The sequence below is a fragment of the Octopus sinensis genome, linkage group LG4, assembly GCF_006345805.1.
Source record: "Octopus sinensis linkage group LG4, ASM634580v1, whole genome shotgun sequence".
NCBI classification, from domain to species: domain Eukaryota; kingdom Metazoa; phylum Mollusca; class Cephalopoda; order Octopoda; family Octopodidae; genus Octopus; species Octopus sinensis.
This window is the reverse complement of record NC_043000.1, coordinates 64,675,737-64,687,344: the sequence shown is the minus strand read 5'-3', so window position 1 is coordinate 64,687,344 and position 11,608 is coordinate 64,675,737.

Sequence of the window (11,608 nt, the reverse complement as noted above, 5' to 3'; positions counted from 1 at the left end):
TAAATACCATGCTTAATTAATTAACCTAGATCAATTATACTCACAACAATTACCTTATTATATTTAATATGCTTGACACAACGGTGTCTTTAGTTAAACTCCTGGTTTAACCTTTACATATGTATTTATACACACTCCTACATACATGCGTGTGTGTGTGTGTGCATGTGTGTGTGTGTGTGTGTAATACACAAGCAGGCAAACATAAATGCATACAGAAAATCTTAGCACTATTTTCTATTCTTGTGGCAAAATATTTCTTTTGTATACTAAAATACAATTCAGAAACACTACAAACAAGGAGAGAAGGCAAGAGACAGACAGAGAGAGAAAAATAAAATACAATAACTAAAGATGCAGTGATGTCACAAACTTTGTAACATCATGATATTCCGGCACTACTCCTTTGTATTCATGCTTACACCCCCACTTCCTTCACTTACACACTCTTCCTCTTGCACATATCTCTATCTATCTCTCCCTCTCCCTCACCTTTGTATCTTTCTCTATTTAAGTTACTTCTCTTAACATTATGCAAGAGGTAGGTAGGTAAGAACATACTATTGTATTATTGTAATATAGATATGGAATAAATTGCAATATCTGATATCCTTGATCGTTTCTGAGAGTCTTTTGATAGCACAAGTAATATATATAAATATATAGCCAACATGTGCTGGTGGCACATAAAAGGCATTTGTGCCTGTGACACATAAAAAGCACCCATGCCAATGAGACATAAAAGACACCCAGTTCACTCTGTGGAGTGGATGGTATTAGGAAGGGCATCTGGCCATAGAAATCAAGCCAAAACAGACAATGGAACCTAGTTTGACTGTCAGCCTTGCCAGCACCAGTCAAATCATCTTACTTATGTCAGCATGGAAAATGGATACTAAATGATGATGGTGATGATGATGATGAACACATACAGGTATTCAGAGTAGAATCACGCAACTAAATGTGCAACACTCATTCCCAGTTTTTGCCATTCTGTAAACCCTTTTGTCACTGTGTTTCATTTAAAATACATTGCTAATGTTACAATTAATTTTGAAAATAAACGAAGAACTTAGTGCAATAATATTTTGAGATAATTTTTAGTTGGTGCTTCAAACCTAAATTAGCATGAAACTTTGAGGGAAGGTTTTAATTTAAATTAGTTTAAAACAAGAAGTCTGTATCATAGACCCAGTGGCAGTCTCGAGTGAGTTGGTATCAAAAAGGTTAATTTTGTTGTTCTGGGGCAGTTTCTTTTTTGGATTTCATTCAGACACTATATATATATATATATATATATATATATATATATTAGATCCTCTACATAGAGGTACATGAAACTTTTTTGATTTCTTGAAGAGAAAAACCTACTAGAGTCCAAACCTAAAAGACTAACTGAATCTCAGTGGTCCACCAGATTTGATACAAAGAACTCACAAAGGGTTCTGAAGAAATAGTGAATGTACAGCTTGATATATTTTGAGAACAAATTCTTTTAATCAGAAATGTGTTTCAATTTGTTTGAGGATTTATTATGTAGCAAAAAGATTGATTTTGATTGAGATGGGACTCTACCATAAATTAATCATCATCATTTTATAAATATGTTATTTTTGTTTTCACTTGTCTAAAAGTAATAGCTAAATACAAAAACAGAAGGACTTCTACCATGAAAAGAGGATTACATCAGAATCTTTGATGAAAACGTGAAGGAATCCACTGAAAAACTTCAACTTGGCTGCAACTGGAAGTCCAGCAGGACAATGATCCGAAACATACTGCCAAGGTAGTGAAGAAATGGTTCAAGGACAATGATGTCAATGTCCTAGAATGGCCAAGTCAGAGTCCTGACCTGAATTCGATCGAGAACTTGTGGTAAAAGTTGAAGACCAGAGTGATGGCTAGGAAACCGAGAAATGTGACCCAGTTCGAGGCTTTCACCAAAAAAGAATGGACCAATATCCCACAGGAGAGATGCAGGAAGCTTGTGGACATGTACATGAATTGTCTAGAAGCAGTCATAAAAAAACCAAGGCTATGCTATTGATTATTAAAGGAAAACATTAGCCTCAGTAAACCTACCATTGAAAATAATTTTGAACATGGCATCTTTTGAAAATCTATGAATAAGATACCCCTGAAATGAAGAATTTCTTGAATTGTGTATTGCTGTTATTCTTTCACTTGTTGGTCACATATAACTGATAAACAAACTTGACAAAATGCTGTCATCCCAAAAATTAACAAGAGTATGAATAATTCTGGGGGCAACTGTATGTATGTCAACATTGTATATCAGTGACAGATGCTATATCAGTGAAAACTGAAGAACAGGTGCTTCACAAACAAAATCGCTTGAGATATTTGTCCTGCAGCAAATTAGATATTTCTTTGTCACTCATGCATTGACAATACAACAATCCAGTGACTGGCTCTTTGAGAAACCTGTAATCAATAATGCTATTATCCACAGATCACTAGATAAATAAAATTAAAGTAAATGAACTAAATTCTAACACAAAATTAATTGACAAAATGTTAATTGGGTTCATAGATCTGGGATACATCTTTGGACATGGTACTAAATTGATATCAGTGAAATATATATGTGGAATCACCAAAAATTGCCTGCTGTAAAATACTATACATATAGTCAAGCAATTCCTACTTCTATGATATTTGATGAAACTATTTTGCTATTATTTCATTTATCGTTCCTTGGAGGTGTGGGTCCAGAAACAGGACTAACATCCTCATCCAGATGCCAGGTTTGAATCTCTCTTAGTTTTCTCTACTGGTTCAACATGATTGGTATTAGCTAACTTTACCTACTGGATCACTTAGCAGCCACCTCATGATGACAATGTGTAACAGCATTAAGGACCTGGTGAAGGATCCATGAACCCTAGAAAATAGTGAACATATACAAAAATGCTATGGTTAGGCCTCAGTAGAACAGCAGTTAACTTGCACTGATGGAGATATTGTGAATCCCCTTTATCCTTCTTGTATGGCTCAGCCACCTAAATCTTGGGTGGGATGTGGAACAATCAATGAAGCTGATAAGATATTCATCAATATTGGATTTCAAATATAAATTTGGAAGTGTGAGAGACACCATATAAAGCAACAATAAACTTGTTTATCATTCATTAGTTGTTTTATCTGTTTACAGACTCCTCAATGTTTGTTAATCAATATAGTTTTAATACTCCTAGTCTCAGTTCTCTCCTTCACCCCTACCCCCACGCTAAGAAGCATCCATCAAGCGAACAGAAATTCAAGCTATTCAATGGAATCAAATCTCATTAACTTCAGCTGGCTGAGAAGGTTACAGAGATCATGAACACCATCCATCCTTCTGTAGCTACATAATGTTCTAAAATACTGCAAGCAAATATTGCTAATATAGATTGGCAGAAAGGGGTGGGGAGTAATTGCTCAATATGAAGTTAGAGAAGGCAAACAGGTGGTGGTGGTGGTGGTGGTGGTGGTGGTGGTGGTAGTGGTAGTGGTGGTGGTGGTGGTGGTGATGATGATGATGATGATGATGATGATGATGATGATGATGATGATGATGATGATGATGATGATGATGATGATGATGATGATGATGATGATGATGATGATGATGATGATGAAGAAGAAGAAGAAGAAGAGAAGAAGAAGAAGAAGAAGTTTCATAACTACATGCATGGCACCTTAAGCAAGAGTCTCCTACTTCAGCCTTGGGCCAACCTAAAAGCCTTGTGATTGGATTTAGTAGATGGAAACTGAAAGAAGCTCGTCTTATATATATATATATATATATATATGTGTGTGTGTGTGTGTGTGAAAGTATATACATATATATATGTAAGTAGTATGTGTGTGTTTTATACCTTGACATCCCATGATAATTCTAAATGATCGTCACTGTCATACAAGCTGTGTTATTCATTTCCAATATTCTACAAATCATGTCTGGTCATGAGGAAATATTATCTTGGCTTGGAAACAGATGAGAGTTGGTAGCAGGGAGGGCATCTGATCATAAATAATCTGTTTCAATAAAACTCCATCCGACCGATGCAAGCATGGAAAAGTGGATATTAAAATGATGACGACAACGAGTATGGCTAGAAAAACAAAAACAAAAAAAGCAATATTATTCGGTGACAAATTTTTATTTATTTATTTTGCTAAATACAGGAATCAACTCTGGATATGATACAGAATTATTATGACCTTGTCAGTAAAGCATAAACTTCAGGAAACATGTTAAAACAGTGATGGAAGGATCAGTGGTGTAACAGTTCTCAGTTCTTGAAGGCAAAGATACTTTCGGTACACCTGCCTTGGTGAAAATGAGGTGATAGGGTTGAGGAAGTTTTGTGCCTCTTCATATATATGTGCTCTGAGGCAACCACCCTCTAGGCCATTTCTTGCTGTACCTCTGGTCTTCAACAGATAATAAAAGGTGTTTAATTGAGTGTTCTAATGATCTGTAAAGGTCAATCACCTAAACAAGCTGTTCAATTAGATTAACACCACTGGAGTCTGACAGTGAGGAATATTTTGAAAGTGTGGAATGTTTAAGTGGGTACAGTTCAGTTATATAAGCTTAATTCCATTTTCGCATATCAGAGTATTATATAACGTCTGCCAAGAAATTATGTAAACTAAAACAAATTAAGATTGAAATTTAGGTTTTAAACTTTTTTTAATGTTTTAATGAGAAATCATGTATACATATGTACAGACAAATACACACACACACACATGCACATATTTGCATATGTACCTGTGTTCAAGTTTATATTTATGGGAAGATTCCAAATTAGTAGAGAATAATGCTATCTAATCATTTCTGTTTGAATGATGAGTCGCTCAAGAACACCCAAGTGGTTCATTTGCAGCTGTACTGCTGCAGGACATGTGAGGAACACTGCCTGCTGTAACTAGAAAAATTTAATGCCTTTACCAATTGGGAGGTATCTTCCCACCATTGAAATGCCTGCAAAACTACTACGTATTAAGGCATGGGCACACAGGGCAGTTGTCCAGGGGCTTCAGGAGTCTAAGGGCCCAGTTCTGATCTATGTATGCAATTGTAAGCTGTTAATAAACACTATAGAGCCCAGTGCATTGATTCACTCATAGACCTATAATGCTGCAAAGATGGACCCGTTATCAGAAAAACAAAGGTAACTTTCATACACTGTATAGTTTGGAAGTTCCCTTTCCCTTCCAAATTACAGTAGAACTTTGGTTCTCTACTAAGAAGATATATACTGACTTTACAGAATATTCCCACTAAAAAGTCTATTATATGTTCTGACTATTTTGCTTCCCATTCCATGCTTAATTCACACAATAGAACTTCTCCTATAGTTCCCACTCTATCTCCCTCAGCGATGTGTACATTTTAATCATGAAGTATGAAAACTTAGATACCTTATATTTAGGAAAGTAAGCTTTCTATTACTTTCTAATAGTAAACTCTTGAACTAGCTCTTATCTTCACCAGACTTTTCCATCTTTCTCTTTTCCCAAGGACCTATCCTATTCCATGGAAACCCACAGCAATGTGGCCCATTTCCAAGAAAGGTTCCCCTATCAAACTATACCAGCTACTGATCTATCACCCTTACTTTATACATTTCAAAGGCTGAGTTAACAAGGCAGTTGCTATATAGTTGCTTGACCTTGTAGAAATAGCAGCCAAATTTTCTTTACATCACAGCCAAACCATCTTAAAAATGGACATTTGTATAATTTGGTTCTAGGTTCTCTGCACACAGGTAAAGATGGAATAGTCGCATTCATGAGCCTCTAATCATAAATCTACTTGATCAGAGTTGACATAGGGTGAAACAACATCAACAAAATCTTAAAGATTATAGAAACAGTTGCTAACTTCTTCCATCTCTTTGTGACAGTCTCACTTCTAAATGACCACTAGTATAGTTTCTGTTGAGCCAGAGTTACCAGAATCTCTATCTCATATGTTACACAGCAGTATTTTTTCAGCCTAGAAAAATTCAGGGAAATCAATGTTGTTGCCTTGACAATAAATATGTTTGGTATAAGAACCTTGTCACTAAGTTGCCTACCTTCTGTCTGTCTGTAAGTCTTGGACTGAAAATTTCCTCTCAGACTGGCCGATAGCAACATGAACTGAGAGGATTCTCCATTGTCCACAATTTAGAAACTCTGATGTTCTCTGAGGCTTGGTTACAGTTCTCCCACACCTCTCTTCATTATATTATTGACCTTTGAGTGAGGGTCGGAAAACTACAGGGAAAATAATACAGGATCCATTTCTATAAAATATTCAATATAATATGGTAGTTTTCTATATGTGAGAGGTATAGCATTGACTAAATGTATGGCATGCAAATGGGGCCTATATGAGGTGGGTACAGATGAAACATTTGAATCTGAAAATTTCCTTGGAACTCAGAAAAGGTTTGCATATATTGAAGACTAGCATTCACATAAAGAAAGGAAGTATAAAAGAAACTTTATTCTCTCAGATAAAATTCTTTTGAAAGGCTCTGAGTTGCAGGCTTCTTGAATGATTGGTTGGTTGTACAATCACATTACTTATTCAATAAGTAGGAAGAGGAGCAAGAAAAAGAAGAGAGAGGGAAGGGGGGAAAGAGAGCAGGACAAGCTGATGGTACAATGCCTAACTCACTGGAATCTGATGCACAGCTTCATGGTTCATAATTTCAAGGTTGGACATATTCTCACACACTCTCTGGCCAACCTAATATCACATATCAGTTGACTTTGAATACATGCTGTTGTTTCTTCCTTAAGTTATCAATGCAAAAGTAAGCAATATTTTACATTCAATTCTTTTATATTCCTTTTATTCTATTTCCATTGACCTTTAGCGACATTGAAACTTTAGTGACAACAAGAAACCAAAATCAGTTGAATAATTATGATAGATAACAAAGAATCTTCATAAGAAATAAATTTACACCAAATAGTTAACCTAAAACACTCTTGAAGCATTTACAAAATAACAAGCAAGAATATAAGAAGTAAGCTATCAATCAAAACATTACACTAAATAGAATGCCAGTTTTCAATTGCATAATCTTTTATTCTTTTACTTGTTTCAGTCATTTGACTGTGGCCATGCTGGAGTACTGCCATGAAAGATATTTTAGTTGAAGAAATCAACCCCAGGACTTATTCCTTGCAAGCCTAGTACTTATTCTATCAGTCTCTTTTGCCAAACCACTAAGTTACGGGGACATAAACACACCAGCACCGGTTGTCAAGCGATGGCAGGGGGATAAACATAGACACACTCAAATAATATATACATGTGTGTGTGTGTGACAGGCTTCTTTCAATTTCCATCTACCAAATCCACTCACAATGCTTTGGTTGGCCCAAGCCTATAATTGAAGATACCTGCCCAAGGTGCCATGCAGTGGGACTGAGCCCCAAACCATGTGGTTAGGAAGTAAGCTTTTTACCACACAGCCACACAGTTTCAGTCAAATATTGCTTACTTTTGCATTGCTAAATTAAGGAAGAAACGACAGCATTTATTCAACATCAACTGATGTGTGAAATTAGGTTAGCCATAAAACAGTGGCAAATCATAATATTAACAAATATAAAAAAAAAGAAGAAAAAGCAAAAAGAAGCAGTTATGTCTGTCAGAAAATGCATAATCAAACAGATATATTTACCACTGCATTTTTCTCAGTTTATGAACTGACAAATGTAATGTTTGTTAAATATTACATAAATATGTAATTGAATTAATAAATCTCAAGAATCCAGTGAAACATCTTTTGTTTTAACCAATATTCAAAAATGCTGCCAAAATTGAGTTAGCAATAATGTGGAAATAGACAAAGTACCCTATAAGAGAAATAATATTAACAATAATTTCTGTTTAAATTTGTTGATCAGAAATTGAGATTATCCAAGCCTTCACTATCTATCATTCTGACACAGTACCATAAATCCTCAAGTATAATCCGCATTTTTCCCCAAAAATTTAAAGGTCAAAATCCCTAGTGCATACTATATATGAGGTTAAAAATGAAAATATTTTCTAAGCAATGTCCGAGTCTCTATTTGCTGTCCAGCAATGTTTATTCAGACGCATTTTGTGATGTCGGGTGTGAAAATACCTTAAGCTAAGCCTGAAAGCAATGAAGTCATAAAAGAATCATCCATAACTTGCAATAAGCAACATTTATTAAAATAAAAGTATTCAGAACAAAGAATAACATGTAATAAAAACAATTTGCAAACATATTTACATTCCCACGCATGCGCGGAAGTGTTTGTTCAACTAGGTACTGCTGGTTTAATTACGCACGACTCAAGTTAAAGAAGGAGTGTGTATTATACACAAGGTTTAGGTTTTTCAGAGGTACAGCCTCCTAAAAATCCCCTGCGTATTATACTCAAGGCCGGACTATACTCAAGCATTTACGGTATACATAAGCTATCATTGCAGATGGTGTTCAACAGCAATTGCATTTATATCTTCTAGACTTTGTATTACAATTTCAATTGTATGAAAGCATCCACAGGTACTACTGCCTACTTTGCTATATTTCCTAGATGTATAAGGGCTCATTTCATCTTCACTAGTAGCTAGAGCAACTGATTGAAAGTTAACTTACAATTTGGAATTAGAGAACCACATTAGTGATTTTTAGATTGTGTTTTCTTACTTGTAAATGATGCAAGAAATCCCAACCCATCATCGAGTTATGCCTGTTTTTCTATACTTGCATAGAAAATAATGCCACTTGTCATGGTCACTCATTATCTTTGCCAATTTTCAACATCCAAAAGCTGAGCTTATCTCCTGATTTTGGGAGTACTCTGTCCAACCAGTAATTTGCCAGTTTGAACAGGAAGACCCACAACCAGAGTAGATAATCTAGCAATATGATACTGTGGCTTCATCCCACATTGGATTGAAGACAAGCAAGATGCAAATAAATGAAGTTTGCTTAAAACATGCTAACTTTGCTTAAGAACAAAAATTGTGTTAGTGTAATTTATTCTACTTTTATAGTCACAATATTATAACTCCAAATATCTCTTTCTGTTTGAAGAGTGAGCCAGCATACTCATGAAGTGCATTTTGAAGTTATCATCTTCTGGTTTGCTGGCAATATCACTAGTGTAAAAAACAAAATTGCTTGAAGTATCGTATAACTATAAATTTTGAACTCAAATCTCATAAGGTCAACTTTGGCTTTCATCTTTTCGAAGGTCAATAAAACAAGTACCAGGTGAGTACTGGAATTGATGTCATCAACTATACTCTTCATAAGTGTAGTAAAAGGAAAGTGAGGAGGGCACAAAATTTCTTACAGCTTATCATGCCTGTTAATTAAAGGTGAGGGAGCCAAAAGAGTTTTTGACCCCAAGAACCACTGCCCACTACACCATTGACACTCTCCCTTGAATTTGAATAGTTGCATCCATGTGAGAAATCAATATTATAAACAGGGTATGTTTTCATACTTTCACATATTGCGTAGACATTCCATTTAATTGTATTTCAAGTTTTAATAATGATAATAAGTAAAAAAAAAAACACAAAAGAATAATTCACCACAAGTATAAAGTGAGCAACAACCAATAAAACTACATTATATATAGCCATATGATGTAAGACCTTTTCTTTCTCTAAATATCATATTTCTGATAATCTGATATTAGGAAATAGTTACTCATTAACTTCTAAGTAGTTAATTAACATATAATTTGATTCGTGGGTACTCTCTCTCCCTCTCTTCCTCTCTCACTTTTCCCTCTATCCCCTCTCTCTCTCGTAAACATCAAATTAAGGAGAATTGTTGTGTCATGTTGGACATAAGTATGATATATATAATACTTTATATATGAAATTTAGCACAAGTAACAATAATACATTTATATATGGTAACTGACATAAAATTTTACATGGTATTTTTATGTAATTGACAGATATATTATATACAATATTTATGTGAAGCGTTTAACATGACTGACATAAGTATAATATAAATATTTGGAGTTTAACATAACAGACAAGATACCTTTAGAAAGAAAATTTTTAAAGAAACAAAAAACATATCTATAAACTTAAATTTGAGAGAGAGACTCTATAGTGTAATCAGTAATATGATCTAAGCAAACATACACACACACATATTATGTATATATCTATATATATAAAACTGAGAATGTTCCTGTCTGTCTATCTGTATGTGTGCATCACTAAAACTCAATAACTACCCAACCAATTTCATTCAAATTTTACACATGCCTTACTTAGTGTCCATGCAGTGTCGTGGACCAAAAACAATGTTCACCTTCTTGCCTAATGCGAGCCCGGAGCAATCTCTTATCCCTTATACTATTTCAGTATTATGTGTCAAAAGTAAAACAATAACATGTCCAGTTTAATAGTTTCACTATTAATACTGAAACTATTAAAGTGAAACTATTATCATATATGCATGCATGTATGTATGTGTATATACATTTGTGCATATGTATGTATATATACAGAATCATATGTATATATATGCGTATATATATATATGTATAAATATATGTATGCATGTATATATGTGTACAAATATATGTATGTATATAGATGTATATGTATAGATGTATATATACAGATTTATATGTATATATATTTATATTTATATATGTGTATATGTAGGGCTTAGACGGTGGCATTTGTTGGAGCTAAGATGGCTCTTTCACACATCCATTTATGACTGATGTGATTGGTAGAGGGTTGGGGTAAACTGTTGTGCATAGCTCTTCAGTTAAGGGAAAGCTTAAATGTTGAATGGACTGTTCTGCCACTGTCTAGCAGTGTTGATGCTATTCCTGAAGATGCCATTGCAATGGCAATCTGTCCACTTTGGTGAACTTTGTAAGAAGGAGGTTGAGGAGAAATATCTTTCGTGTGCTACCTGGCACATCAAGAAAGAGGATGCCACCAGTGGTGTCTTCAAGCATTGTCAAAATAGAATTATAGACAACAGCTTGTTCAGGATTCAAAAGTTTTTCTCTTTCTCCAACATAGGATAGAAGCTGGCAGCATCGTGGCAGGTCTCCCTTAGTAAGTGCTGGTTACAAAGCGCCTCATTTTCTTTGTAAGGGATTTGACACAGTAGTTGTTCAAGGGATGACCACCCATTTCCAAAATGGTATCTTATAGGAGTATGAGGCCACAGTTGTACATTACAAGTGTAAACTGTAACCCCATGTCTGTCGCTGCGTAGTGAGATTGCATAAGGATGTCCAAGCACATGCTGTCACGATATTTCTCCCAGAAAGATTGTGGATTTGCAAGATGCAGTACACCAGCATAACAGCAAAAAGTTTACAAAGAGCAGTGATGGACTGCAATACTGATGTTTTTGGAGGGTATGGTCATAGTGGTCATCATTATCAAGAAGACCTAATTTGGAGCAGGCCTCTTTGAAGGTTGAACAAATATGACCATTAATGGTACGAGGGTCTTGAAAGGAAGTTGGACCTTTGACAATGTGCAACAGAAGACGCAGGTGAAAGTATTCTGAGTTAAGCGGGTGAACTGTGTACACTCTTGAGAGGGTAT